The 27761-nt window shown below is 36.3% G+C and overlaps 1 long non-coding RNA gene across 1 annotated transcript; it reads right to left on the bottom strand.

Annotated features, from left to right (window-relative positions):
- Nucleotides 1-1065: 1065 nt before the first annotated feature.
- On the bottom strand, nucleotides 1066-25386 carry LOC147165783 (uncharacterized). The gene is made up of 3 exons (XR_015096542.1): nucleotides 25253-25386; nucleotides 3194-3261; nucleotides 1066-2321 (listed from the first exon to the last, which is right to left on the bottom strand). It is a non-coding gene; the product is annotated as an uncharacterized LOC147165783 (long non-coding RNA).
- Between the last annotated feature and the right edge of the window lie 2375 nt (nucleotides 25387-27761).

The raw sequence follows: 27761 nt of genomic DNA, 5'->3' as shown, positions 1-27761 counted from the left end.
ATATCCAGAAGTCAGTGTCAAAATGAAGAAGGGGACACTAATGGCTCTTTGGAATCTGCAGTTTCAGTCACACCATCTTATCATGCTGATGAGGCACAACTTTGTCTTGGTGAATAGATGTCATAATGAAGCTGCTGTGCTGCACTTAGTGATTAAATAGCTATCCTCCCTAATAATGTCCCCATTTAGTTGTTTTCCCAGATTTTTATCAACACTGTTATGAGAGGCCCTGAATGGTGTGTTGATATTCCACTGATCTTTATGTCAAATGATTTTACTTTTTTTTTTTTTATTGGAAAATGATCATGGATCCTTAATGATAAAAAAATAATTTCTGCAAGATATTCAAATGTAGGGCAATATAGCTCATAAATAGGACATATTATGGGATACCAAATCAATCAATCAAGTATTGGGACAATGTGATAATGTGATTACATTTGATTCGATTCAGTCGGATTTTGATTCAATTCGATATTGTACGGCTCAGTTCAAAGGGTATGACGCAACAAGTTTCTTGTTGTCTGTTTACATACATAATGAACTTGTCAGTACGGTAAATATGGCATTTCCTTTCAGATCTATAACTCTCTAATAAAAGATGATTTGATACGTATCTCAAACGATTCAATTTGATTTGAGTACTTTCGAAATACCTCTCAAACTTTTGCTTAGCTCTCTTTTGTCAGTCCAGGAATGATCCTTCATTTTACACATTAGAGCCGCCATATTTCAAATTGCTGTAATTCAGAGCAACACACAAGGCAGTTTGCGTGTTTAACAAGACATCACCTGTCATCACGCTTCCCATTTACATACACATGCAAATATCAGTCTGAGAGGAAATAAATTATCACCATCCCAACCTCAGAAATTTAATTATAGCTACCACCATGACGGACAAGGACTCATAAATGTGTGTGTGTTTGTGTGTGGGGGTGTTGGTGGAGGTGGGGGGGGGGGGGGGGGGTGGGGGGCAGAGGATGCTGTCAAGGTGTCCATTGCAACTACCACCACCACTAATTGATTTTTTTTTCTAAAAATAGCCATCTGGTCTCCCCGACCGTTCATTGTGTTCAAAAGTCTTAAGTTGTTTTTCTTAACACATTCATACCAAGCCAATTTCACTGAAGCAACCCCCTTCGCTCCTGGCTGTTTCACTGGATTTTGACTGACTTTGCAAGGCCCACAGAATATTGTGTTCTATTGCTATAAAAACATGGAACAAGATTATAGTCTCTTCTTTCATCAGGAAAAAAGAGAGTATATTTGTATATGTTTCCGTTTTGCAGCAATTAGAATATAGAATATAAAAGATAAATGAATATAAAAGAGCTTTGTTGCAGCAATGCCCTGGTTGATCTCTTATACTCTGCTGTCACCTGCTGTCCGTTTTTGTAATAACTACCATTGCTTTAAGCCACCTCTTCAGTTCAGAGGCAGCTTCAAAGCTTCCTGTATGCTCTAGCATTAAATCTAAACAAAACATAAAAAAACGTATAAATATGTTTTTGGGGAACATGACAAAATTTAAAATATAACATGTTCTACGTTTTTGAGAGCAAATTACTTTTTTTTCTTTCTAAATACATATTTGGATTTACAGTGAATGCAATTGATTGATTATCAATTATTTCAGTTTCTTTAATAATGTGGTATTTTATGTAAAATTATGCAAAATGAAAAAAAATGTGGTTGTTTTTGTTGGCCTTAAAGTTATGTCATGTGCTCCTGTGTTCCTTTTTCATGTTTTGTCTATTTGTTGGGTTTTTGTTTCCTCCTGTTCTCGTCAACACTGTTTCCTTGTGTCTAGCAATCAGCTCCTTCCAGCCACTCGTGTCTTGTCCAGGTGTGCATCGTTGTCCTGTTAATGTGTTTCTATTTAGTTCCCTGCTTGTTTTGTATTGCCCCCCCCCCCCCTTCATTTAAAATCAGTTCAGCCAATGGTGAATCTCGGCTCTCACCTTAAGTCAGCTGGGCTTAACTCATGGTTTCTCCCTGACACGATAAATGGCATAGACAATGGATGGGAGGTTTAAAGAGGTATTCATACTTGCAGTATGTGCAGTAGTACAATGTGTACAGACACATCTGTATCACATCTCTGTTCTCATTTAGGCACTTTGACAAATTAGAGCGTTTAATGTGTCTGTTGTTTTAAATCCCATTTGGAATCCAAATCAGTCAGCTTATTGTTGGGCAGATTCATTAATAAATTCACGGCCTTGTTTCACAAAGTGCAGCAGTTCTACTCCCGCAGAGGAGCATCTCTTCATTGACTGACAATGCTTCAACGATGGCAGAGAGGAGGGCGGGTACCACTGAGGAGAATACAAACACAGAGTTATTATTTCAGCCCTGCAGGGGAGACAGTTTGACACTACTTTGTTCTGTTCAATTTGACCATGCAATATAACATGTTCCCATCTGGGTGTAAACCATCTCAGAGATGATTTGAAGCTTGTATTTCATGCATCTCAAAAGTGGGGCAGTTTGACTACCCAAGGAGATGTGTATTCACCGCACAGCTGGATACTCTATAAAGATCCCACAAATCTTATCAGACTGTAAATTTTGCCAATATTCATCAGAAAATGTTCTTTCATATGCATAATAGCAAAAATGTGCAGACAGTTTCACTGGCTCTGCACACTGCAGCTTCATTATTTCATTATTGTCACATTTCAAATTTTTTGTATCAAGCCAAAACTACATATACATGTGTCTTTTCAAAATGTTATTGTGTCATGATGAAAAAAGATATATTGTGCACACAAATTGAATAAAAACTGTTCATGACAATATAGAAACATACTGCACTGTAAAAAAAACAAAAACACATGTAATATAACAGAATTTTACTTTTTAGTTTACAGTTTTTTTCTGTATTTAAAAAAATATCAATTCATTTACAAAAATAAACTCTGATTTTACATGTCAAATGTAAAATAACATGAAATCACTGTAACTGTAAAAACACACAATATTTATGTTATTTTCGTAATTTTACCCTAATTTCTTTGTGAATTGACAAACATTTTTTTAAGTGAAAATAACTACAATGCAGCTGTTATGTCCTTGATTGTAGCATTCATTGTGTTAACATTTATTTTGAAAGGACATCTAATGAGCTATAGGTAAAGGGGAAAGCTTGAGAAGATGAATAATACGCAAAGCAAACAATTGGACTTACGGATGCTGCCTCTGCTGAAGCATCAGCACTACCAAGCAGTGATGTGCGATCCGGGCAGGCAAGACAGGCTGAAATGAAAGTAGAAACTGTTTGGCTTCTTCTATTTATTTTACTTATTTCTTTCATTTCAGAAAGCCTACACTACCTGTAGGTTTGAAACTGACAACATTTGGTGATTTTCATACCTCAATAAAAAATGACTCATTATTTAGTCTGGCCTGCAGGCAAAAATGATACCCCTGAAGGCACACCGCTAGTGATGGCAAAATGAAGCTTCATGAAGCATTTGCGATATTTTTTGACTCCTCTAGATGGTGCTCTTGGTTTAAAGATAAAGGCAAGTGCAATGAAAATGGATTACATTTGCATTGCATCTTTGAATCATGAGTGCCATCTAGAGGAGTCAAAAAATATCGCAAATGCTTCATGAAGCTTCATTTTGCCATCACTACACACCGCTACTGTGCTTTTCCAAGCTCTGTCCGCGTAGCGATGTGTGTTAGCGCATGCGTAGTCAGTTTCCCAGAAAAATCCTTTACGCAAATAGGCAGATCGCTACGCAGCCTTTTGTACGTCGCTGTATTATTTTTATCGAACGTACGTTCGCACAGTGCATTCGTGAATTTAAAACAAGGTAAGCAAGGCGGTAAGATGACGCCACTCTGGAGAATATACAACTATTTTCACACCTTTCTTTTGAGGGATGGGAGACCAACGCCTTAGCTACCGGCTAGCTAGCTTCAGCAAAGTAAGGGACAAAGAATTATTCGTACTTTTCACAAAGAATGGTACGAACGGAAAGATTGGCTTTGTGGATGTGCTTCGATTAACTGTCATGAAGTGAATTACCCTAAACCCAATATTTTGTTTTTCAACAGTTATTGGCTATGTTTAGACATTTAAAAAAAAAAAAATTGCGATTTACTGTTATATTACAGTACATACAATCTTGTTATTTAAATTAAATATATTAAATTACGTTTAAAAACTGTACTTTAAGTATAGGGGAAAAAAACAGTTTTTACGAGAAAGTAATTTTGTGTTATTTCACAGTATTATTCTGGCTCCCAGCTGCTGGAAAATTCATGTGTTTTTTTTATTTTTTATGAGAAAATAATTTTCTGTTATTCCCCAATATTATTCTGGCGCCCCAGCTGCCGGAAAAATTACAGTTATTTATTTTATTTTTATTTTTTTTTACAGTGTGGAATACAGTCATTTTTATAATTCAGCCATTTTTATTTTTATAAAGTAAATGTATGGTAACCAGGATTTAAAAAATTAAAACCAGAACACTACAATTTAGCTGAAAATCAAATATACAACACATTCTCATCAGGAACCATTTCTAACTAATTTAATTGCTAGTCAATCTGGTGACCGGTGGTTGTGTACAGTAGCTTATGCTAAATGCTAGTGATGGCAAAATGAAGCTTCATGAAGCATTTGCGATATTTTTTGACTCCTCTAGATGGTGCTCTTGGTTTAAAGATAAAGGCAAGTGCAATGAAAATGGATTACATTTGCATTGCATCTTTGAATCATGAGTGCCATCTTGAGGAGTCAAAAAGTATCGCAAGTGCTTCATGAAGCTTCATTTTCCCATCACTTCTAAATGCTATGCTGGTTGACAGTTCAAAAGGGCTAAACAACCAAAGCACAAACCATTATCCAACTTTATTTGCTTGGACCAATGTTGCGTCAATGCAGTTAGCACTGAAAATGTGAAAAAAAATTGTGCCTGCATAAAAGTGCGACAAAACAGTGGGTATGGCAAAATCTGCAGAAACTCGGAACCAGTGGTGTAGTGGTTCCTGGAGAAATGGGTATTCTCTCAATTTTTTATTTTTTTTTAAAGTACCGGTAGTCCAGAAAAACATCCTCTTTTAAAAACGGCAATGTGAGAATTAAAAATCCATCATTTGTACTTGCTCACAATAATAAAATTAACATGACTTGTTAAGAACAGTTTGGTAAAACTAGCAGCCTGAACCAACATACAAAGTATTTATCCTGAGGCAAGCATAAAGTTAATGTTATAAAACAAATTACAAAATGTAGTGAACAATTAACAAAAATAGTGAAAAACAGTCTGGTTAGACTTCAGTATTGCTTTGTTTTGTCCCAATTCTTGTGTTTTAATTTACTGGTACTTAAAAATCATATAAAACCTAACTAGAGCATGTCGTTAGTATGTAACCGGCAGCATCCACCCCGGGAATCGAACCCACGTAGCGATCAAGTATCCTGTGCACTATCGGGAAAATCAGTTCACCTGAGCTAAATTTCTGGGTCACCATTGTGTAGCCTACTCTGCCTCCGACTAGCTCATCAGTCCTCGTGCCAAAAGGTAGCCAATCTAATCAGTGTTGGCAGGGGGTACCGGCCAATTAGAGGAAGAGGAGGGTCGGCCATGACTGAACTCGTGTATTTCCTGGACTACACCACTGCTCGGGGCATAAGACACAAAACGGGGGCTGTCCCCAGCTAAATTTGGTCACCTCAGGTAAATGCAGTTCTAATCCGTGTGTAAGACAAACAACACCAAATCAGGTTCAGATTTCCATACATAGATAGATGAGAATCTGTGAACATATGCACCATTTTGAATATTATATGTGCTTTAATTTAGCAGCAATGGAAGGAGTCAATACCTGAGGGGCTTTCCTCACTATTCTCGAGTATGGCTGCCTGCCTCGATCTTCGGCAATGAGAAGAGAGAGAGAGAGAAAAAAAGAATTGAGAGAGTGAAATCTTTGGTGACAGCTGCTTTCCCCATCCCGCTCCATGTTGTAGAGATGTTACGCTCCGAGACGCATGGAGACAACTGACCCATTGTTCGTGTGGTAATTAAACAGACCACAGCTGAAGACACCCAGCCACACAGCCAACGGGGTTTCCGCACACTATCAGATGTAAATCAATGAAAGGTCAACCCCTGGCACAGGCCTGCGATTGTACTCTTGGCCCTCAAATTAGGGCAAAGGCAGTGTGCTGAAAATAAGCAGCGTTACAGAAGAGGGAAAATTGCTCACATTTAGACCACAAATATAAGTATATTTTCTGTATTACAGGGAAAGGAGGGGGGGGGGAGCAATTTGTGGGTTTTCAAGTGCATTCTGGCCAATCACAAAAAATCTTCATATGACGGACCCTTTTCATTTCTCACTACAGTGAGTTAAGATGTGCTTATCTAAACACAGCCTGAGAGATTATAGAGTTCACTTTTTTTTTGTCACATTCACGTCTTTGCAGCCTAACATATCATATTAAATACAAGACATTTTGAGCCCTCTATTTCATGATTATAAGCCCCCCCATTAAAACCCTGATGTATATGATCTGACACATGCATTGCCAGGATAATCCATTAGAGGGCAGTAATCACCCAGCTGATGGCTTTTCCCCAATTGAGAAAGGAGAGACATCTACATGGGAAAGGTTCTTTCTGATTTTTGGAAATACTAATATGTTTGATCTGTCTGTTTATTATTATTGTATTTTTGACAGTTATAAATGTGCAAATTTAAAGCATTACGACCGGATGTATCAAATATGACACCAATCAGTTTAAGTTGATTTTCACAAAATAAAATGCAAATGAAAATTATTTTGTTTGTTCAAAAGGACCTCTCTCATATATTTCATGGTTCAGGCTTTATAGGCATAAGCAAAATATATTATTATCAGTAGTACAAAATGATTTTTTCCATCAAATTCTAATAAAAATGTTCTGTTTTAAACATCTTCATATTTCACATTCTGTTTTCTAAGTCCTTAATTATCGAGATATAAATGTGAAATTATAAATTAATTAGTCATTTTCAATTAGTATTTGAACACAGTCTTCAACAATTTTATCAAGGCTGCTTTATAGAGTGGCAAGCATTCCGTGATCAGCAATCTCTTTTGCCTCATGTCCCATGAGCCCGAAGCAGCTGGAAAGCTAATAATTTGCCAGTAGCATGTACAATCGAAGACAGGCTTAGCAACAATGTCAAGCACCACATTTATCAACTCTGGGACTATTTGATGCATATCACATTGAGCTTTGAAAACAGACTCCGCTCACAAGATAATGTCCAGTCCGACTTCAAAATGTCTTTTCTAATTAAAGTCGGTCTATGGAAAAGCCACATTCCGAAGGCAGCAATCTGATGGAGCGCTCAGATTCACATGGAGCAGTGTGGTTGAGACTTTTCTTAATGAGGTATTCACTGGATGCCAATCACCCGGCATACCTGGGCCAGTCTTCTGAAACACATTTGATATTTGATATACATCTTTTTTTCACCCTGAACATTTGGCATGCAATTAAAGAACTGCTCAAAACATGTGCAAGAGTATTTTTCACTATATCCTGGATGTGTTTAAAGGCATTTTAAGCATTTCTCAGAAGGCTGCATATACTTACGAAAAAAGCACTCACTTATGGAGTGGTGACTTAACTCAAGTGAAAGATTGAGGTATGCAAAGAACAATTAAAACAAGTCAAACTTTTTGCACAACTATAAGGCAAAGGTCAGGTTGTAGCTAGAAATGGAATGTTGAAATGTTTACCATTGTGTTAATGCAAAACCATTGTCTTATTTTTTTTCTCGCAGAACATTTCAAACACATTTTGAACAGCGATGACCATCAAAATACAATTAGCGCCCTATTTTCATGCTGAGCGCAAGTCTAGCGCAAAGCGCAGTCAAAAAAAAAAGAATGACTCGATTAATTGATGGAATAATCGATAGGTTAATTGATGACAAAAAGATTAGTTTGTGACCGCCCAATTGCAAGTTCAAAGATTCCCGACCTTGTGTTCAAGCTAAAATTGGTGATTCTTCCACATCCGATTAGTTTGATGAATCACTCAGTTGTAAAATGTATCCACGCGTTCACACGTTTAAAGTGGAAGTCAACCTTAATATGTTATATGTGACCTCACTAGTCTAAACATGACATTCTGATTAATATTATATTTGTGGAATATGAGTTCTGCAGCAAAATTCAGCCATTTTTATCCATTTCAGAAGGCGGCCATTTTGCCACTTGCTGTCGACTGAAGATGACATCACAGTTGCTCAGGCTCAGGTAACTACCAATCACAGCGCACCTGTTTTCTGAAGCGGAGTTGTGATTGGCTACCTGAGCAACTCTGATGTCATTTTCACTCGACAAGAATTGGAAAAATGGCCGCCTTTTGATATTGATAAATAAATAAAAAATGCTGGATTTTGCTGCTTTAATTCACATTCCACTAACACAATATTAATTAGACTACCGTATTTAGACTAGTGGGGCTGCATAGAACATACTATTTTTAAGATTTTTTTTGGGGGGGGGCGGGGTTGAAAAAAAAGAAAGAAAAAAATGTAATGCTCATCATATGTAAGTTCATAGATATATTTTGCGTGATTCAGCTAATAATATCTCCGCCATGTGCTTGATAGGATTACATTTGATCTCGATGTTTTTCCAGCAACAAGGGCGTCACTACTCCAAGCATGTCAAAAAAAGAAGCTGCAAACCGATTCTACATATTGCAAGTCATTACTGCTGGTGTAAAATCCTCCTAAATTGTGGAGAGAACAGGCTTCATGGCTCCATTTGACAGTTTGTCTTCATCTGTGAAATGTGGTGTCATTGAGATGTTGAGCTAAAAAAAAAATCCTACATATTTGCATGACACATTTCCTCAACAGTGAATTATCACCACCGCGTTTTCTTATTGAGTCACGAGAAAATTCCATGTTCATGGTATTCACAGTATGTTAAAATAAATGACAGCAACATGTCATGGTGGAATTAGAAATATCATTTTGTTCTGTCTTAAAGTCAGCATATGGCTTAAAAAAGGTGTTTCAGTGGTAAAATCCGCAAAGTTTAAAGCACATTGGATGTCTCCAATGAGTAGAATTAATTGAGTAAGTGTGACCTGGAAGCTGTGACAAGTTCTGAGTCATCTGCAAATGAGTGAAACAATTACTGCTTGATTAGTGAGGATGTTGTCAGAAGTGCAAAGCAGATTTCTAAAATATGTCCCATTCCACTATCAATGATGGCTGCTAAGAAATCTTCTTTGAGGACGGTCCGGACTAGACCAGACTGAATCTCAGACTAACAGACTGATAATTAGTCTTTGCTGGTCCGTCTTCATCAATGATCTCACTATTGTAATGAGCTACGTCAGCTTCGTTATTTGCCTGTCATTTGTTGCGAAGTGTCAGCTCCGGCAATATGCCTTTAACTTGCAATACAACCTTCTGTGCAGTCAATTGACATTAGCGTGCTCAAACTAAAAAAGGCAATTATTTTTTTTCCCCTCTCTGATTTTCAGACACGAGAAGCGCACTTAAGGCCAGTCCGTACGCCAACTTTTCGCTAAACAGAATAAATAACAGTGAGCCCACGCAACAATCACTCAACACAACAGTCTGTGTTGAGAGTACAGTTCTCCACTCAAGCGCATGACCTTCTTTTTCCCAGAATGCAACTTGTGTTGCGTTCATGGTCATTTCCCTGAAAGACATCAGACTATGGCCAAGTTGTGAATTGTTTTCAAGTGTTTATCAAGCTCGGGAACTGCTCTCAATTTCAAATTTGCGCTGTGACTTGATTGTATAAGCCTGCTGTCCAGGATCCGGGTTTGGGGGCGGCACAGGATAACCAGTCTGACCTCAGAGGACTGCCTGTCATCACATGTGGACTTTATGTCCCATTGATGGTTTAACAGCAATAGCAGACAAAAGACCCTCAGTCATAGCGGATGATGACCCGAAACAATTTCAAGACTTGTCATAAACTTCAAAATGTCTATCAAAAGGAATGTGGCGCTGTTATCATTTCCGAGAATGAAATGAAAACAATTGTCTGAGAAAACAGAGTTTGCAGTGTCACAAAGAAAACAACAATGGCGGACCACAGCATCGTTGCATTTTTAAGTGTCAAGATAACAAAACTATTCTGCTGACAAGTTAGTTTTGTGAGCGTTGATACTGTCACCAAAATCGTTTTTGAAAGAGTGGGCTTGCTTTTGAGTGAAACTGCAAAAAAACATGCTGTTATTTTTCCAAAAACAGAGAGGAATCATTTGTTGTTTTGCTATGTGTACATACAAATATGACACAATCAATAAAAATTGCCTAATTGATTGCAGGTGTTTGGTTACATAACAGAAATGTGAACATTATGGCAGGAGATGGTTAAATGGTTAAACAGTTATTTAATTAATAGTTTTCAATTTGGAAAAATATATAATACTGAATCACACCTGAGAATATAATTTATGAAATTATATTAAATTAAATTAAATTAAATTAAATTAATTATATATTAAATTATAATTTATGAAATTATATTTACATTGTTTCAAATATATAAAAAATGTGTAATGTTCACTGATAATACAAATTTATTTTGCTCAGGGTTAACATGAAGCAACTAATGAAAACTGTTGAAAGGGAATTGTTGTCATTAAATGAAAAAAAACACTAAATTTATGCTGTTTGGTGGTATGCAGCTTAACTGTGAATTTTTTTATTTTAATTTAAATGTTATTGAAATCAAGCGAGTTACGGAAACAACGTTTTTGAATGTGATTTTTCATCATAAATTGTTTTGGAAGCCACAGATTAAACCTAAATGAGCTAAACCAGTGGCTGTTCTTTATAAAGTAAAGTTGCCTCATGTCAATATTGTGTTGAGAGAATAATTAATAAAGTACAGAGAATCAACTAGTCAATTATTTATAGGATATGGTATTTTAAAATGCATGGATATTGTGTATTGGAAGACACTGAAAATGCTTTTAACTTTTAACTTTCTTTTAAATTAAAAGAAGGAAACTATCATTTAAAGGGTTTATTTATGTTTGAAATGTGTTTCAGTTTTGAGTGTAAAATTGTGAAATGGACTTGATGATGCGTTGAAGCTGTGTACGAAACATTTAAAAGGTAAAATAATTCATGCTTAGTATAGTGCAATTGATAAAATCATAATATAGTATTAATAATAGTATTTATTTATTTTGCTCGGGTGGTTCATGGGACCTTTTTCTGTTATTGATTGATTTGTTCAAAAATATGTTTTCTTTTCTACATTTATGTATGACGCCAATATAAGCCATTCATTAATTCATAACAGGAAGTAACGTTCCAATGTGGTATTAATTGAACCGCTTTGGTGCCTAACCTTCTAAGCGTCGGCCATCCCCTAAAAGCTCCTCCGCATAAGTGAAACGTAACCAGGGAAGGATGATGAATAGGGAGAAATGTTGCTTCTCATACTTGCCCAACTCGAGCTCATTTTTCTTCCTGCTACTCGGGGCCCAAATTAATAACCTAAAACATATTCACCCAATTAGCATCTCACTGTGCAACCTGATGGTAGATACATCTGTAAGCACCTGGACTAATTACCTTCTCAGATTATTTATGAAATGCATTAAGTGAAATGATTCTTTGGTAAAGATTCCGGGACTTTTTTTTTTTTAACGATCACATCCTGAGCATTAAAGCATGTAACTAGAAATATTAAACAATACTATCTTTCTGTGATAAAACAAAAAACTATATTATAGGGATGGGCGAGTACTGATACCAGGTATCGGTATCAGGTCGATACCAGGCTTTATTTCAAAGCATTAGCATTCGCGACTCATATGCCGCAATTTTAAGGGAAAACGCTATATTGAGATATGTAGGTGTTTCTTTAAAATCATCTGTCAGTTTTTTGGGGGAAAAGTTTATGTATCAAAAGTACTATTAGTATCAGTACTTGGTATCTGTGACTACTCAAGACTTGAGAACTTAAAAAAGTGGTATCGACCATCCCTACTAGATTATCACTTTAATCAAATGAACAGTAGTTGGTTTTCCATCCACCCATTTTTTATTTGATTTTTCAAGAAATGTGAAAATAAAATAATTAATAAATAAATAGAAATTATATAAATTTGAAAAAAGGCTCAAAATTTGCTCAAAAAAAATGTTTTTACAAGTTTTGAAGCTTATCGAAAAAAGTAAAATGTGAATTTTGCCGATTGAAACAGGTTTTGCAAACAACCGCTGGCAAGACCGGATACACGTCATACGTTTTGACAGATATTAGATCACACGTACGTTTGTAGTCCCAAAGCAATGTCGGACGATAAAGTAAGGTATGTTTAGCAGGACGACCAAACAGAAATAATTTTGGAATTAATTAAAGTTTAGATGGAAAGCAGCAAAGAAACGCTACGGTTTATCAAGAATTACAAAATAAAACTTGTTGATGTCATGAACAATGTCATCGCACGGTGCAGTCACTTCCTGTTTTTCTTCTTCTTTTTTTAAATTACTGGTGGATCACATCTCTATGGTGTTTACCGCCACCTACAGCTGCGGAGTCCCATCTCTATATTTGCAAAAGAAGAACTCACGGAAACAAGCATAAGTTGCATGTCCGTTTTGCGCATTTTCAGTAAATTTGCTTGAAAAATTTCGAAACAATAGTGTTACATTGCTGCTTACGTGTGATACTGGTCACCATCTTGTAGACATTTCTACTTTCTTCAAGCATTCTATTGCTTGCTGATAACTGACATCAAGATATTTCTCACAAATAATTTCTTGTGAGAAAGCACATTGACAGCCCTGCAGGTGTTACAACAAGGACAAAATTACCACAGCACTCCATTGTGGAGTGTTGAGGAGGACTGATTGAGCCAAAACTTTTCAGAGACAAAACATCTCTGATTACATTACAGTACATTTGTGAACCAGTCCTGCCTCAGCTGTGTTCTGCTGATACTGGAAGAAAGACAATGAAAAAGACAAACATGGAAAAACAAGGTAATATTTTCCATAATCTTCTAATTTTCTGGTTATTTCAGACCACAATCCGTAAAATGGGAGGAAGTCAGTCTAATCAACTGAACATGTTGCATTCACTTTAAAGTTGCATGGACGGATAAATCAAAACAACAAAATTAAACAAATCATCTTACAGTTCAGCAAGAATGACAATAAATTGATTTCAAGACTCCAGCATTAATAAATGTGCTATGTGGCTAATATCTTGTCTGAATATTTTTAGCAACAGCCTTTTAGAAAATAAATTTAATATTTATTCCATAGCAGCCATAATTGGTACCGAAACATTCTATCTTGGGTTACTCCAAATTGCCCATAGGTGTGAGTGTGTGTAAATGTTTTTTTTTAAAGCAGCCCAAGGTGTGCTCTCGCCCATAGTCAGCTGGGGTGGGCTCCAGCTCACTCACAACCCTAATGAGGAGAAGCGCGATTGGAAAACGGATTGATGGTTTATTATTTGATTAAGATTCCAAATTTGGACTTACATTCATGAATATAAAACATGTTTTACTGTTTGAATCTTCTGCTTCATTCATTTCTGTCTTCTCAGAGCACTAAGGTCAATTCAATTGGAAGTTCAAAATGGCTAAGCGTCGAATTCTCACGGAAATGGAAAGCATCTTAAAGTGTTACATGATGGTGCGAGGTCTTTTTTTTTAAAATTGACTTGGCCTAATACATTTGTTGTGCCTGCGCCAACTCTCACCACAAGTTATTGCAGACTTTGTTCTAATGCATGAAATAGAAGACAGAAACAGCCTTGTTATATGTGAATTGGGAATAAAGTGACATGCAAAATATTCTTACAATAACCCAGTTTCAACGGATGGCAAAATCAGGACAGATGTTATGAAAATAGAATATTCTGCATGTCGAATGAAGCATACTGTAGCTCTCTTTCTCAATGCAAAAATGATTGGAGGTGATTTAATCATTGTATGTACCTCTTGTTTGGTCATATGACATTTTGAAAACATTTTGTAAACCATTACATACGATTTCTGGTAACCCTTTGCTGATTATGAGTTGCCTTGGGTATGTGTAAAAAAGAAAGAAAAAAGTTCACTCAAAACAAATAAACCATTCACAAATGAGGCATGTGTAGTTTTGGACTGGGAGTAAAAAGCTTAAAGATAACATAACAGTTGCAATGCTTTGAGAGAGCCAAGACAAATAAGACCCAAGCAGCAGTTTCACTTAAAGCCGTGACTGCATGCATCGCAAAGAAAAAAGCCGTGGTTCAGAAAATGTCACTCACGTTGAAGTAAGTTGATTGAATTCTGGCAAGATTTTTCAGTAATGTTTAGGCGCCACGGAACACTAGGGTAGGGTACTATTAAGGGTGAGTTTGGAATTTTCTTAAAAAAAAACAAAAAAAAAACACTTTTTGTCATTCATGTTAAAACTGTCAGTATGACCTGCCAAAAACAACATTTGGACACAAAAACAGTTCTTCGTTTTGACTTTAAAGAAACGACCACACCTGTAGAAAAAAACAATCAAAAAAGAGAAAGTGTGACTGACTAGGTGTTATTCGTCGATTGCGTGACAATCAAATCACGGGAATTGATGAACATACTTGATGATTACTCATATTCCGTCTTCATCAACGACCTCACACAGCAGTCGGATCGCGCAGTAATTGCAACGAGCTATGTCGGCCTACACACTTAATCATTTCTAATTAAGGGAAGTATTTGCTCCATCAATACCTCTTTAACTAGCAGCACAACGATTATTTTGCACCGTCGACTAACATTACCATTCTCAAACTAAAAAGCAACACATTTTTCCCTCTGCTTGCCAGAGACTAGAAGCACACTTAAGGGCAGTCCAGACACCTGACTCCTCCTCGCTAAACAGAATAAATTACAGAGAGCCCACGCAACAATCACTCTACACAACAGTCAGTGTCAATAGAGTTCTACCCTCAAACAGATGACCTTCTTTTGCTCAGAATGCAAATTGTTTGTGCATTACATTCATAGTCTTGCTCTGGAAAAATACATTGAGAGAAAAAAAACACATTGCGAAGAGTTATGAAGTTCAGAGCTTACATCCGTATAGTGTGAGTTGATTGTATAAACTGTCCAGCATCCGGCTTTAGGGCATGGACAGGATAACCCAATAGACAGGTGTCAATGGATGTTGTACTAAAGAATATAATGTATGTATGGCCAACAGGCAGGGGCAGGCGGAGAACAATAAATAAACAACATAACCTTATAACGCATTATACTCTTTACAAGACATAAATAAAAAATATCATACTCATAAAATAGAGGGCTCAAACCCTCTATTTTATGAGTATGATATTTTTTTCCCATTAAAACTTATTAAAACGTATTTGATCTGACACATGCATTGCACGGATAATCCAATAGAGGGCAGTAATCACCCAGCTGATGACTTTTCCAGCGACCTTTCAAGATCGCCACAATTGAGAAATTAGAAACACCTGATTTTGAAGATTTTCTTGACAAATATAGTGTGGTTAAAGTAAGAAAAAGTAACTTAGACAACATTATAAGAAGTGGATATAATGTGAAAGTTCTCAATATTTTTGACTAAATGTTTTAGTACAACCGTGTTAAAAGTAAGTGTATACAATTTGAAACTGTAGGTATATAAAGTCATTTTACGCTGAATCAGTCAACTGATATGTTTTTGTAAATGTTTGCATTTGCCATGTAATCAAAGCTTGATTTTTCAACCAAACTAACAAAAAAAATTAATTGCTTAATTGATCATTGATCATACATAGTTAATAATTTCCTTAAATGACAAACAATGAAGAGATGCAAGTTCTGCACAGGACACTTAGTAAAAAATGTAAAGTACACCTTTGCTTGAACAAGAACAAAAACTGTTTTGAGGCTTTCCACTATCCATCCATCCATCCATTTTCTGTACCGCTTGTCCTCACAAGGGTCGCGGGGGTTGCTGGAGCCTATCCCAGCTGGCTTCGGGCAGTAGGTGGGGTACACCCTGAACTGGTTGCCAGCCAATCACAGGGCACACAGAGACAAACAACCATACTCACAATCACACCTATGGACAATTTGGAGTGTCCAATTCACCTGCCATGCATGTTTTTGGAATGTGGGAGGAAACCGGAGTACCCGGAGAAAACCCACGCAAGCACGGGGAGAACATGCAAACTCCACCCAGGAAGGCCGAAGCCCGGACTTGATCTCACAACCTTTGCACTGGGAGGCGGACGTGCTAACCAGTCAGCCAGGCTTTCCACTAGTGATGGCAAAATGAAGCTTCATGAAGCATTTGTGATATTTTTTGACTCCTCTAGATGGTGCTCTTGGTTTAAAGATAAAGGCAAGTGCAATGAAAATGGATTACATTTGCATTGCATCTTTGAATCATGAGTGCCATCTAGAGGAGTCAAAAAATATCGCAAATGCTTCATGAAGCTTCATTTTGCCATCACTACTTTCCACTATTCAAAATAAAAATTTCCGACCCAGAAAGTTAGTCAAAAATAATAATAATGCTGTTTCAGTTACTTTGGTGGAATTCTCAAATGCCAATAGTGCATGATAGCAATTATACTATACTAATTGATATGTCTGTTTATTATTATATTTTTGACAGTTATAAAGTTAAAGTTATACAAATTTAAAGCATTGTGACCGGATGTATCAAATATGATACAAAGTCTGCAAGTTTATAAAAAAAATTATAAAAATAACATGGTTTTTTTTGTTTGTTCAAAAGGACCAATGACTATTCTATATACAAAATATCATAATTTTCTCTCTTAAATTCCATGGTTCAGGCTTAAACACTGCTGATCACAGTTCTGGCAGGTGAACAATTCAATCAGGCTTTTGTAATCATGCTTTGTTCTGTACAATGCATGATAAAAGGCACCCCAAAAGACTTGTAATGACTCTGAAAACAGACTTCATTCAGAAGCCGTAAGGCTAAGGTTAAAAAGAAGAAAAAATATTGGGTTTACCGTATTAGTAGCAGAGCTGTCAAATTATTATTTTTTTTAATCAGATTAATCACATTTTAAAACTTTGATTAATCACAAGTAATCGCTGTTTTTTAATCAGCATTTTTTGCCCGCCACATTTAAAGAGCACCTGTTATGTGTTCTTTCTTTTTTTTTACATTGAATGCTATGAGGACGTCTGCAACATTTTTTGATCCACTGCACACGCTCATCCTCCTCTTTTTCTAATCAGTTAATTACTTGCATAATTTAAAATGGAAAAAAAATGACCGCAATAGTTTGACATGAACAAATACTCTGAATGTCCTACGCAAGCATTTATTAATTGCTTTACTTTAATGCATGTAGTTATGTTTATTGCTCAAACACAACCTGTGCTACTTTTAACGTAACCATCCGCTGTCAGCGAAAGGATCATCTGCATTAAAAATTAACTGCATCAAAATTAATAGTGCGATTCATCTGCATTAATAAACGATTAACGCGATAATGTTTTGTGATTAATGAATTGGTTAACACTTTAACAGCACTAATTCGAAGATTCAAAATTTCTAACTAATACTGGGGAACAAATCCAAATTTCATTGAAGAGAAATCCAACAATGTGTCTAGTATTTCAAAGTCACCTTTCCCACAAAAGACAGTCATTCCAGCACCGGAAAGTGTGACAATGTGCTTCTGCGGACTGTGCATTTATTATCCTGGTGTTGCCATGCATGCTCCTGCAGGTGACAGCCAGCGTCAGATGTGACAACGTGCAATATTATTTCCCAGTCCCCCCAATCATGAGAGGATGATGTGTTTGAATTATTGATACCTTTTCAAGGCTGAGTGCACCAGGCTTTTTAAGTTGCTCTGAATGCAATGGAAAGAGTGTCTAAGAAAAGGAACACATTCAAGGAAAAGGTTTTCACAGTGAAGTAAAAAATAAAAAAATAAAAATGAATGTATGCATCTCTTAAAGACCAGAGAGTTTTTAAAGTACCAGATGCGTTTGGTCTCATTCAGTATGTTTGATTCATTGGCTTGCTATCGCTGAACTGAATATAAGATGTACAGTATTGCAGCTTCACATTATATTGACTGTTAATACTGGAACTTATGGGGACTGTGAAAAAGTTGACTTCATCAGTCTTATGATGATGTCATCACGTTACAGCCATATTATCCTGGTGTCCACTACAACAAATAAAAACATGAGATAACCTAAAAAAAAGTTCCATGTTGTTGTTATGTGGGAAAAGAGTCAAAATAAAATAAAAGAAAGAAAATTTGCCCAGCAGAAAAAAAATTGGGTCTGAAGGGGTTAAAATAATTGTAAGACATTTTTTCAGATTTTTCAGGAAACACAAAAAATTAAACCATTTGCATCGTGAGCAGCTGATTTAGGCAAAAAAAGATAAATAATTTGCAATAAAATGACATAGGCAATTATTTTAATCGGGTGATTATAAAAAAAATTCCATTAAAATTTGTATAAAATTAATGGCAATTTTCTATTGTATTTTTCCAATTATTTATAAAATACATATTTTGTATATAACCCCCAAATAAAATGAATTTAAATATATAAAAACATTATTAATAGATGTCTGTCAGACATGTGTGTCTTATGTTCCTGATTATAAATCGGCCACAAAAGCTGCTGTCGTGAATACCAATACCTTGAAATAAGGCCGGCTGATAATAGCTGGCATCGGTACTCTCCCAGGCACAAACTGTATGAGGGGAACCTTGTAAGCCAAGGAACCCCTTCAGCTCTATGGTAATTACGTAGAGAGAAAAAATTGCAATCAATTTAAAAGTATGAAAGTTCACATCAGACAGCGTTTTTATTGAATGGTTTCAACTGCAAGATTTTGCATCGATTAGATCCATGTAATCCCAAGTAGACATTTTGGTAATTATGTTTCACGTTTAAGATGCAGTCATCACTTCTTCCTCACGTCTTGTAAACATGCCCCCAGGCGAGAAGTCGTTTAGAAACAAATACCCTCCTGAAAAAAATGTTTCAACATGTTTAAACTTAGCCCCGAAAGTCACTTTTTCGCACTGAACTCACAGCAGCGTTCAACAAAGTTCCGAGCGTAATGTGTCTGTGTTGTCAGCCATATTAACAAAGTGAACACACCATTAAACAATGTCATTAAGCACCGACTCATGCTAATGTCTTCCTTTAACAATCAATTGATGCTTAACTTACTGGTCTGAAAGGGAAATCTGTTTTCTGGATTATTAGTCCAAAATAGAAAGTCAGCCAGCGCTTTGAATGTCGCTGCGGTGCTTGAGAGGGAGGAACACTGTAGTTAAATTGAATCAAAATGATTCAAACGGCAAGGATGAGCAGCGTCGAACTTCTTGGGATTGTTTTTATTGATGTATTTTGAGCGGTAAGCACTGAGTCAATGGGTCGGCTGTTGCTTTTACATTGTGTCCTGTGTGCAATATCCCATTTAGCATGCCAATATAAATGCTAATAAGAAAAGGAATGCATTTTAAAATTACCTACAATGTTAATACCCATGGCGCAATTGTAAAAGTGTGGCAAATTGAGTTAATCGAACCCTCGTTGGGGGTGCTGAAGCCCACCAGTTTCTTTTTGGAAAGTTGTTTTTCTGGTGAAGAAAATTGACCGGGAGAATGGCCTTTTCATCAAATCTGGCTCTCTTCATCTCTCTTCATCATTCAAAAACGGTTACGTTCTTGTATTCCCCATCTCCATGCAGCTTAAGGAAGTGTTAGTTTAATTTAGTTTTGCTAGAAAGTAGGGCTGGGTATCGATTCTAATTTCCTCAATTGATTGATTTCATTTCACAAGGGTTCTGTTTGATTTTGATTTTCGATATTTATTGATTATGAAAAATTAATTATTCTTAAAGATCAAAGCCGTGATTAAAAACTCTAGCCCAAAAAATTCCAATTTTTTTTTTGCGGAGGCAGTAACTGGTAAAATAATTCAATATTTGTAAGTACAGATTCTGAATGGTCTGAATTTCATTAATGTAAGAAAATACTTTGAAAATCAATTGAACAATACATTTCAAGAAAAATTGCCTTTAAAATGATATTTTCTTATGAATTTATGGGGAAACAGAGATATTAAAATACTCGATTCAGGGTTTTATGAATCAATATCAGAGTAAAAAGGAAAATCGATTAAATATCAATTATTCGATTAAAAAAAAAACAGCCCTACTAGATGACTAGTTGTACTCGACTAGAGTTAGCGTTGCAAGTCTTCAATCTCTCAACTCAACTCTATTTATAGAGCACTTTAAAACAACTACTGCTGTTTTCTCAAGATGGAACCCAGAGGCAGCAGATACAATGGAAACAGGAGAGGCCCCAGAATTGAACCCTGTGGATCACCATATGTTCCGTTATACATGGCCTTTTTGTAAATTTGAATGTACAACTTTCCAAAGAGTAACCATTACATTTTTTAAAGCTCTATAAGAAGCTCTATATGACCTCATTGACATTCATTTTTGATTCCCACTTTGATGATGGAAAGACGGCACAATTCAAGAGAGAGTTGAATTCTTCAAGCAGTGAGGAAGGAATAGATGTAATTTTGTGACACTCATTCAGTGGCGACACTGATCAACTTGAGCTCACAGGCACAAAACAGATGGCTTGGCTAACTTGCTTAACAAAATGAAAAATCCATCTTTTCGTACTTGCATGCAAACAGAGTCATTAGACTTCTGGCCGGGGGTAAGGTTATTTGTCAAAGAATTAGGATCGGTATTCATTTATGAGCATGCATTTTATTTTCGGGCAAAAAACATATTTTGTAAGGCTTATTGAGCATGGTTGCCTGAAACCTTTTTTGCCTTTTTTATGTGACTGAGTTCACTTGGCAAAGTACAGTATAGGCAAACAGTATATTTAGAACTCTTTAAATTAAAATGTCATATCATGAGTGTGACAATGTGGTCCCAATCGTATTTCCTTGCTTAATTAAGGACAGAAGTTCTCACAGTGTTGGTGTGCTAAATATGTGGTGGTATGAGACAAATTAAAGAATACGCAGAATATGAATCTGGCACCAAACCACACAATTAGCGAATAAAAATGTCACTGAGACAGCATCTCTGCAATTTGATTTGATGTTTTTAATTGCTCTCAACTTTAACTGTCAAGTTTGTGTTTTTTTTTAATAGATGTATGCATTGATATTTAAAGTACAATAATTGCAAGCTTGACCTTATATAAATTAAAGTTATTGTTCTTAGAGTTATAAGACATTATCTGCCTGGCAGTATGCAGTAATCATTATTTTTTCTCTGTGATGTAAGGCTTCACCGAGAACAAACAGAATTTTTGAACTACATTTGGCAGAGCTGACGCCCATACCAGTATTTGTAAGATAGGTAACATATCAATAATCACCTCACTCCAGCTGACCACAAAACAAATATTCAAGCTTTTTAGTGAGTGATAGTGAAGTGGCAAGAAAACTCATTAAAAAATGATAAAACTGGCCCACTGTCAATGTGTACTACAGAGATATGATTGTTATCATTCTTTTTTTTTAGGGGGGGGGGGGGTAAATAGTGATGGCAAAATGAAGCTTCATGAAGCATTTGCGATATTTTTTGACTCCTCTAGATGGTGCTCTTGGCTTAAAGATAAATGCAAGTGCAATGAAAATGGATTACATTTGCATTGCATCTTTGAATCATGAGTGCCATCTAGAGGAGTCAAAAAATATCGCAAATGCTTCATGAAGCTTCATTTTGCCATCACTCGGGGTAAATCCAAATTTCTGTGACACATCACCACTATAGGATGACGTACAGTAAGTGAGAAAACTCATTCAAGATGTGGTGTGTACATTTCTCAGATAAAGACAACTAAACATATTTTTAGGGAAAATGTTTTTTCTTTTCTACTTTTCTACACATGAAATGTGTCCAATGAAATATTGCCTCATGTCCTGGTATCCAAGATCTATTATCGCAAAATGAGTTGCGTGGTGTGTAATTAAGACTTCATCCATTTGTTTTTAAAAACAATCATTTGAACTGCAAACAGAGTACACGAATTCCTGAAGCAAACTGTTACAATATGTTGTTAGTGAAATCACAGACAGACCTTTTAGCGAGCCAAAAGCCACACAAGTGGCTTTAGAAAGATTTACGAGCTTTAACATCCTTGATTACAAGTCAAACAGCAAAACTGGAGCCATTCCTCTCTAAACAAATCCACTGTTCAGCGTTCGTCTCACCCAAATATACACTCACATGATACACTAGCAGTTCCCCCCATTTGCTACAGTACTTTGACGACTGCAATGCATTTATCATGGCAAAGCTGCAGCTATTAGGCCACTAGTCAAATGAAGAATCCGCCAAAAATATATTCCTCCCCAAAAGGGAACGGCGCCCACAAGCAATGTTATACAGCTATTACAAGCACAAATGGAAGTCTAGCTTCATGGAATCTCGAAAACTGGGCAGCAAGTGACAGGTGGGCAGATGGGCAGTGGATAAAGTCTTTTATTTCCACCATTGAGCAGCTCCAAACCTTGGATAATAGGAGCCAATTCGGTTCAGCCCATAAAGAGGTTTATCAGTTGCTGTCAGCGTGGCCTGCAGGGGTGAGGCGACAAATAATAAGGCGGTGAAAAAGAAAAGTGGTAGGAGTCCGCTTCCCTAACCTGCTTCCCCTCAGCCAATGGCCATCTGCATTTTTCAAAAACTCTCATTTCGGCTTGTGACTCCGGGTGGGAGATTAGAAACAGTTGAAAGTGGCGTTGGAGCAGCATTAGAGCGAGATATCCAAGTCATGTGACATGATGCACATCTCGGGAAAAATTGCTAAATTGTCAAGCGGATGCTGCCTGGTGATAGAGTGCGTCACTCGCTGCTGGGTAGAGTGGAGCAGTGCAATGTGCTGTGTGAATAAAATGCACACTGTTCGCCATCAATCACATCACAATATAGCTATATACTATGTACAGTATATCTTGTCTTAGTTATATATTGTGTATTTTAACTAAAATAACTTTCATTCATATAGAAAATGAGATTGTTATTTACGTAAATAATTCATAATTTTTTCAGATTTTTCAAACAACACAAAAAATTGAACCATTAACATCATTTAGGCAAAATAAAAAAAAATTGCAAAAAAAATTACGTAGCCAGTTATTTTAAGAGGGTGACGATATGCATCCTTTTTTTGTGATTTACTATGAATTATGTGATTTTGTCTTTAAAAAGAAAAAATAATGACTATAAGAATTAGAAGACAAGATTCATATTTTTAACCATGGATTATGTGCTATTGATCCCAAATTAGGTGCTAGGTTGAACATGAACATTGAACAATGAATACGCTTTCAAATATTGAATTGTATTTGACTTTAAAATAATAACTTAAAATAGTTTTGGTGCAGGGAGACGAGCGTTTGCGTAACTGCCAAGACTTTTATGGTCCATAATATTTGTGGACCCATCCAGACACTTTTTCGAGTAGTGTTAGCATTACTGCTAACAAAGCTAAAATGATCAGATAGTGATAACGTATAAATAGATTGTTGAAGGTGTATCTGCTAGTTAGGAATGAGATAAAGTTGAAAAAGATGGAAGTTATGAAGTGATAATGATGGAAAATATTTGGTGTTTTCATTGTTTCTTTGTTCTTTTTCTTTTCTTTTTTCTTTTTTTGCATTTCGAAAATAATTTTATGTCCCCTTATATTTTCAAACAATTTTAAGGGGTGCGTCGTTTTCACATAAATTATTCTGAAAACTTCTAGCACAATCTAATTTGTAATCATCAACTAGTTTATAAAAATAACCATTTTGAGTGTGAAATTAATTGCGGGCATATATTTTTAATTGGAATAAATATATAGTTTTTCTAATTAATATCTAGCATTTTACAGTGTCAAATTACGCTTCCATGTGTTATTTTCAGCTAAAAGAAACATAACCAAAAACATACGTTAAACTCAAAATGATTTAGACCAGTAGTGCCCAAGTCTGGTTTTTCGAGAGCCCCTATCCAATCTGTTTTCCATGTCTCCCTCCTTCAGCGCAGCTGAATCTAATGATCAGCTCATCAGCAAGCTTTGCAGAAGCCTGATATCGATCCTGATCATGAATCAGGTGTGTTAGTGAAGAGAAACATGGAAAACAGGCTGGATAGGGGCTCTCGAGGACCGAACTCGAGCACCCCTGATTTAGACTATAGCTGTATAGATTTCTATCGGTGTTGAAGGCCTGTAGGGGAGATTTTGAGCAAAAATAAATAAATCATTCTTTACTGCCAAATAATTACTTGTTAAGTACTGTATATTGGTGCTATTCTACATGTGTCGTTTACTGGTCCGATTTATGAAAGATAAATTCTTTAAACGGTGATATTAGAGGCATCTTGTTTTTGTGCATTGGAATTAGGCTGACATTTGAAGAAGCAAATCAAAATACACAATCTGCTGCACTTGAATGCCATTGTTGTCAGCCCTCCATAACTTGCCCCGCATCCCAGTGGCTAATGCCATTTTCCAATAAATAAATAGAATGTGAGAAGAAGTCAATCATCACAATAATGGTAATAATGCAAATGTACTTTAGATGATTACTTCCAGAGCAATTAAGAATGCACGTGCCCCCAAAAATTACTTTAAAAAATAAATAAATAAATTCACCGATAACAATTAGGTCTTTTGTGCATTTGGTTTGTGTTTTTTTGGGGGAGAGTCGTGGAGACTTGTGAGAGCTCCTCCACAGAGTTTGCCTTATGCTTGCCGGAATAAATTGGTACCATATGGTGTGATGACAGGATCACTCAATCTTCTGTGTACCTGAACACCACATTAATCATTTTTGGGGGGATATTCTTTCCCTTTCATCACGCAGGAATTTCCAAATAGCACCCCCCCCCCCCCCCCCCCCCCCGTCTTTATTTCTCTCACACATGTAGCGAATTTACATACACAGGCTCCACTCTGCCCTTGTTAGCGACCAGAGCATTTGACCGGGTTCAAGTCGGAGCAAAACAAAATGTTAGGTTAGGTGTCAGGTGAGACTTCCGTCCTGCTCAACATGTTGACTTACTTTTCCTTTTAATTTGTTTAAGAACTAGGAACACCTTTCAGGTTAACGTTAAATAAACGCATGGGGTAAATACATTTTTTATTTTTGAGTTGCATTTCTAAAAAATCACTACTATAATCAAATATGATTTAAAAGAAAAGCTAAAATATCAAAATTATATTCCCACCTACCTTCATTTTATTGGCTAAGCTTATGTTCCAGAAGTCTAAGTATTGGCATATATATCTCCATCCACCAAGTCACACTAAAGTGAGCTTGTAGATAATAAAAGGTGGACAGACCTTAAAAAAATAAAAAAGGTGAAGTGGCCAATAGCTAAACCAAAATGATAAAAAAAAAAAAGAAAAAGAGAGAGAGAGAAGTGGGACAAAGGAGAAAAAGTGTTCTTTCTAGCAATGTCCGCTTGATGAATCAGACATGTCTTATTTGTTGGCCGCACTGCTGGGGAATTTGCATTGATTATTGTAGCCCTCAACAGATACATTGAATCAATGTGGCACAGCGCAGCCAGAAAAGTGTGAGAAAATGTGGGAGGCGCACAGTGGAGCTGTAACCTTGTCCAGTGCCGAGGAGCCACAGCTCCCCCTTCATGCCAAACAGATGAGATCAGGACCCAAAGCTACTTCTAAAGGCCGGCACAATCTCTCATTTTCCTCACTTGAGAAAAAAAAAAAAAGACAGGGGAAAAAAATACAATCCCTTCCTTAGCCCAGTAATAACATTTCTATGGGCTAATGTGTCTTCATTAAAATGTGTGTGTGCCCAGCTGTTAGTTCTCTCACCATGTTTATTACTGACATTATATTACTTGAGATTTTACACGTTTGTATCACCTTTTATTGTTCTAATATTTTTATCCCATTGCAGCACCTGAATCATATTTTTGTAAGTATTTATGCATAAACACACAGTTATAAATGTATTTTTGCATCATTTTAAGAGTACAATTACTTTTAAGACAAATTGCTTACTTTAAGATTATTTGCGAAATATATTCCCAAGGTATAAATATGACGAGAATACATTAATATGTATGATATTAATGTATTTTGGTAATTTTAAATTGTTTTACTGTCATAATTTCCAAAATAATGACTTCCATGCTAAAATAAAATTAACAAATATAATGAAGGTTAATAAATCATTAAAGTTAAATACATTAAAAAAAATATATATATATTACTACTCAATTTGCAAAACGTTCCTCCCTGCCTACACATAGCTGTTTTTTTAAAGTGGTGAAACATTTTTATTCTAAACATTTTAATAGAATATTGTATAATTAATAACTTGATGAGTGATTCTTATTTTATTTTGTGTGGACCCAAAATATTAGTTATGGCCACTAAATAATAAATATTGTGAAATCCTGTGACTAACACATGTAAAATCACCCCTAAAAAGCAATTTTTATTTCTCTGTTCTTGTGTATAATACGACCCCCCTATTTGCTGGTATCCTTTATTTTCAGAATGAATAATATGAATGAATATGGATTTACAACATATCAATAAAGTGTAGATGTTTTTAAATGCAGGTTAAAAACTATGCTCTTTTCTCATACATGTGATTAAGCTAATTCAAAATAAAAAATAAAAAATCATGTTTTTGAAAATATTCTTGCACTGCACGCTCTTTTAACCATTATTTTCTTTATTTTGCTTTTAAAGCTCTTCAACTCTGTTTATAACAAAAATAGTGAGCTATGTCGTTCGTATATGAAATACGTTATAAAGCAGTGATTCTTTTAGATTTTGCTTTTACGATCCGTAGGTAATTTGTTGGGGGGCAAAAATGTAGTGTCATTCATTGAATTTAACAGTAATTATTATACATACATCATCACTGGCTGTGGACGGGAGCATCACCCTACCATAAATTCTTCTTCTGCGACTGATAAAAGAACAGTGGCGCAGGGTGGTGGGGTGGAGATGACACTGTTACGAGGCAAATGTGGTAGGAGGGCGGTACGTGAGGGCCACCCTCACTGGGGATTGGTGGTAAGGGTAACAAATGGTTTGTGTTGTAGAACATTATAACAGGACCCTATTGTTAAATTAACCTTCAACAGTCAGGTGTAAGTCGTACCGATTCTCAATGTATATACACTTGAAAGATCAAGCGCTTTGTGTGCAAATGAGGCCCGCTATGAACTATAACAGATCAGTCGTGCTGTCGCAAGCAACATTAAAAGCGGCCAACAATTACAAAGTTTGCTCACTGCGTCCCTTTTGTGTCGACCGTCTACAAGGCTAGCCTTCCAATATCTCCTGACTGTTTCTCTTTTCTCTGAAAGGCACATCTCAAGACTGACTAAAGCGTACATTCGTCTCTCCCCTAGGGTGCGGTGGCAGTCGTGCAGAAAAAGTGAACTGCCGAGGACCCCACTGTTTAGCAAACACTCCGACTGAGGGGAGGAATTAATTATTCAGAGCCAAGGACCAAGGCAACCCCCATTTGATTGCGCCACAAAAGAAAGGTCAGCCCATTTCATAGGAGCAACCTCCTGGCCGTGCACCCTGTCAGCTGAAGGGATGCGTACAGTATGTAAGGCTGGAAGGCAGTCAAGTTCACAGCTCAATTAGGAGGAAGCAGAGGTTTTAGGGTGGATGAATTTGAAAAATGTGTATACAGTAACGTCAACCCGGCGTCGCTGGAAAATGTGCGGATGGTTTGGAA

Source organism: Leptonotus elevatus, chromosome 11 (assembly GCF_054856555.1).
Source record: "Leptonotus elevatus isolate MCC_2025b chromosome 11, RoL_Lele_1.0, whole genome shotgun sequence".
Lineage (NCBI taxonomy): Eukaryota > Metazoa > Chordata > Actinopteri > Syngnathiformes > Syngnathidae > Leptonotus > Leptonotus elevatus.
The sequence above is the reverse complement of the archived record's forward strand: the minus strand, read 5'-3'. Positions and strand labels throughout refer to the sequence as shown.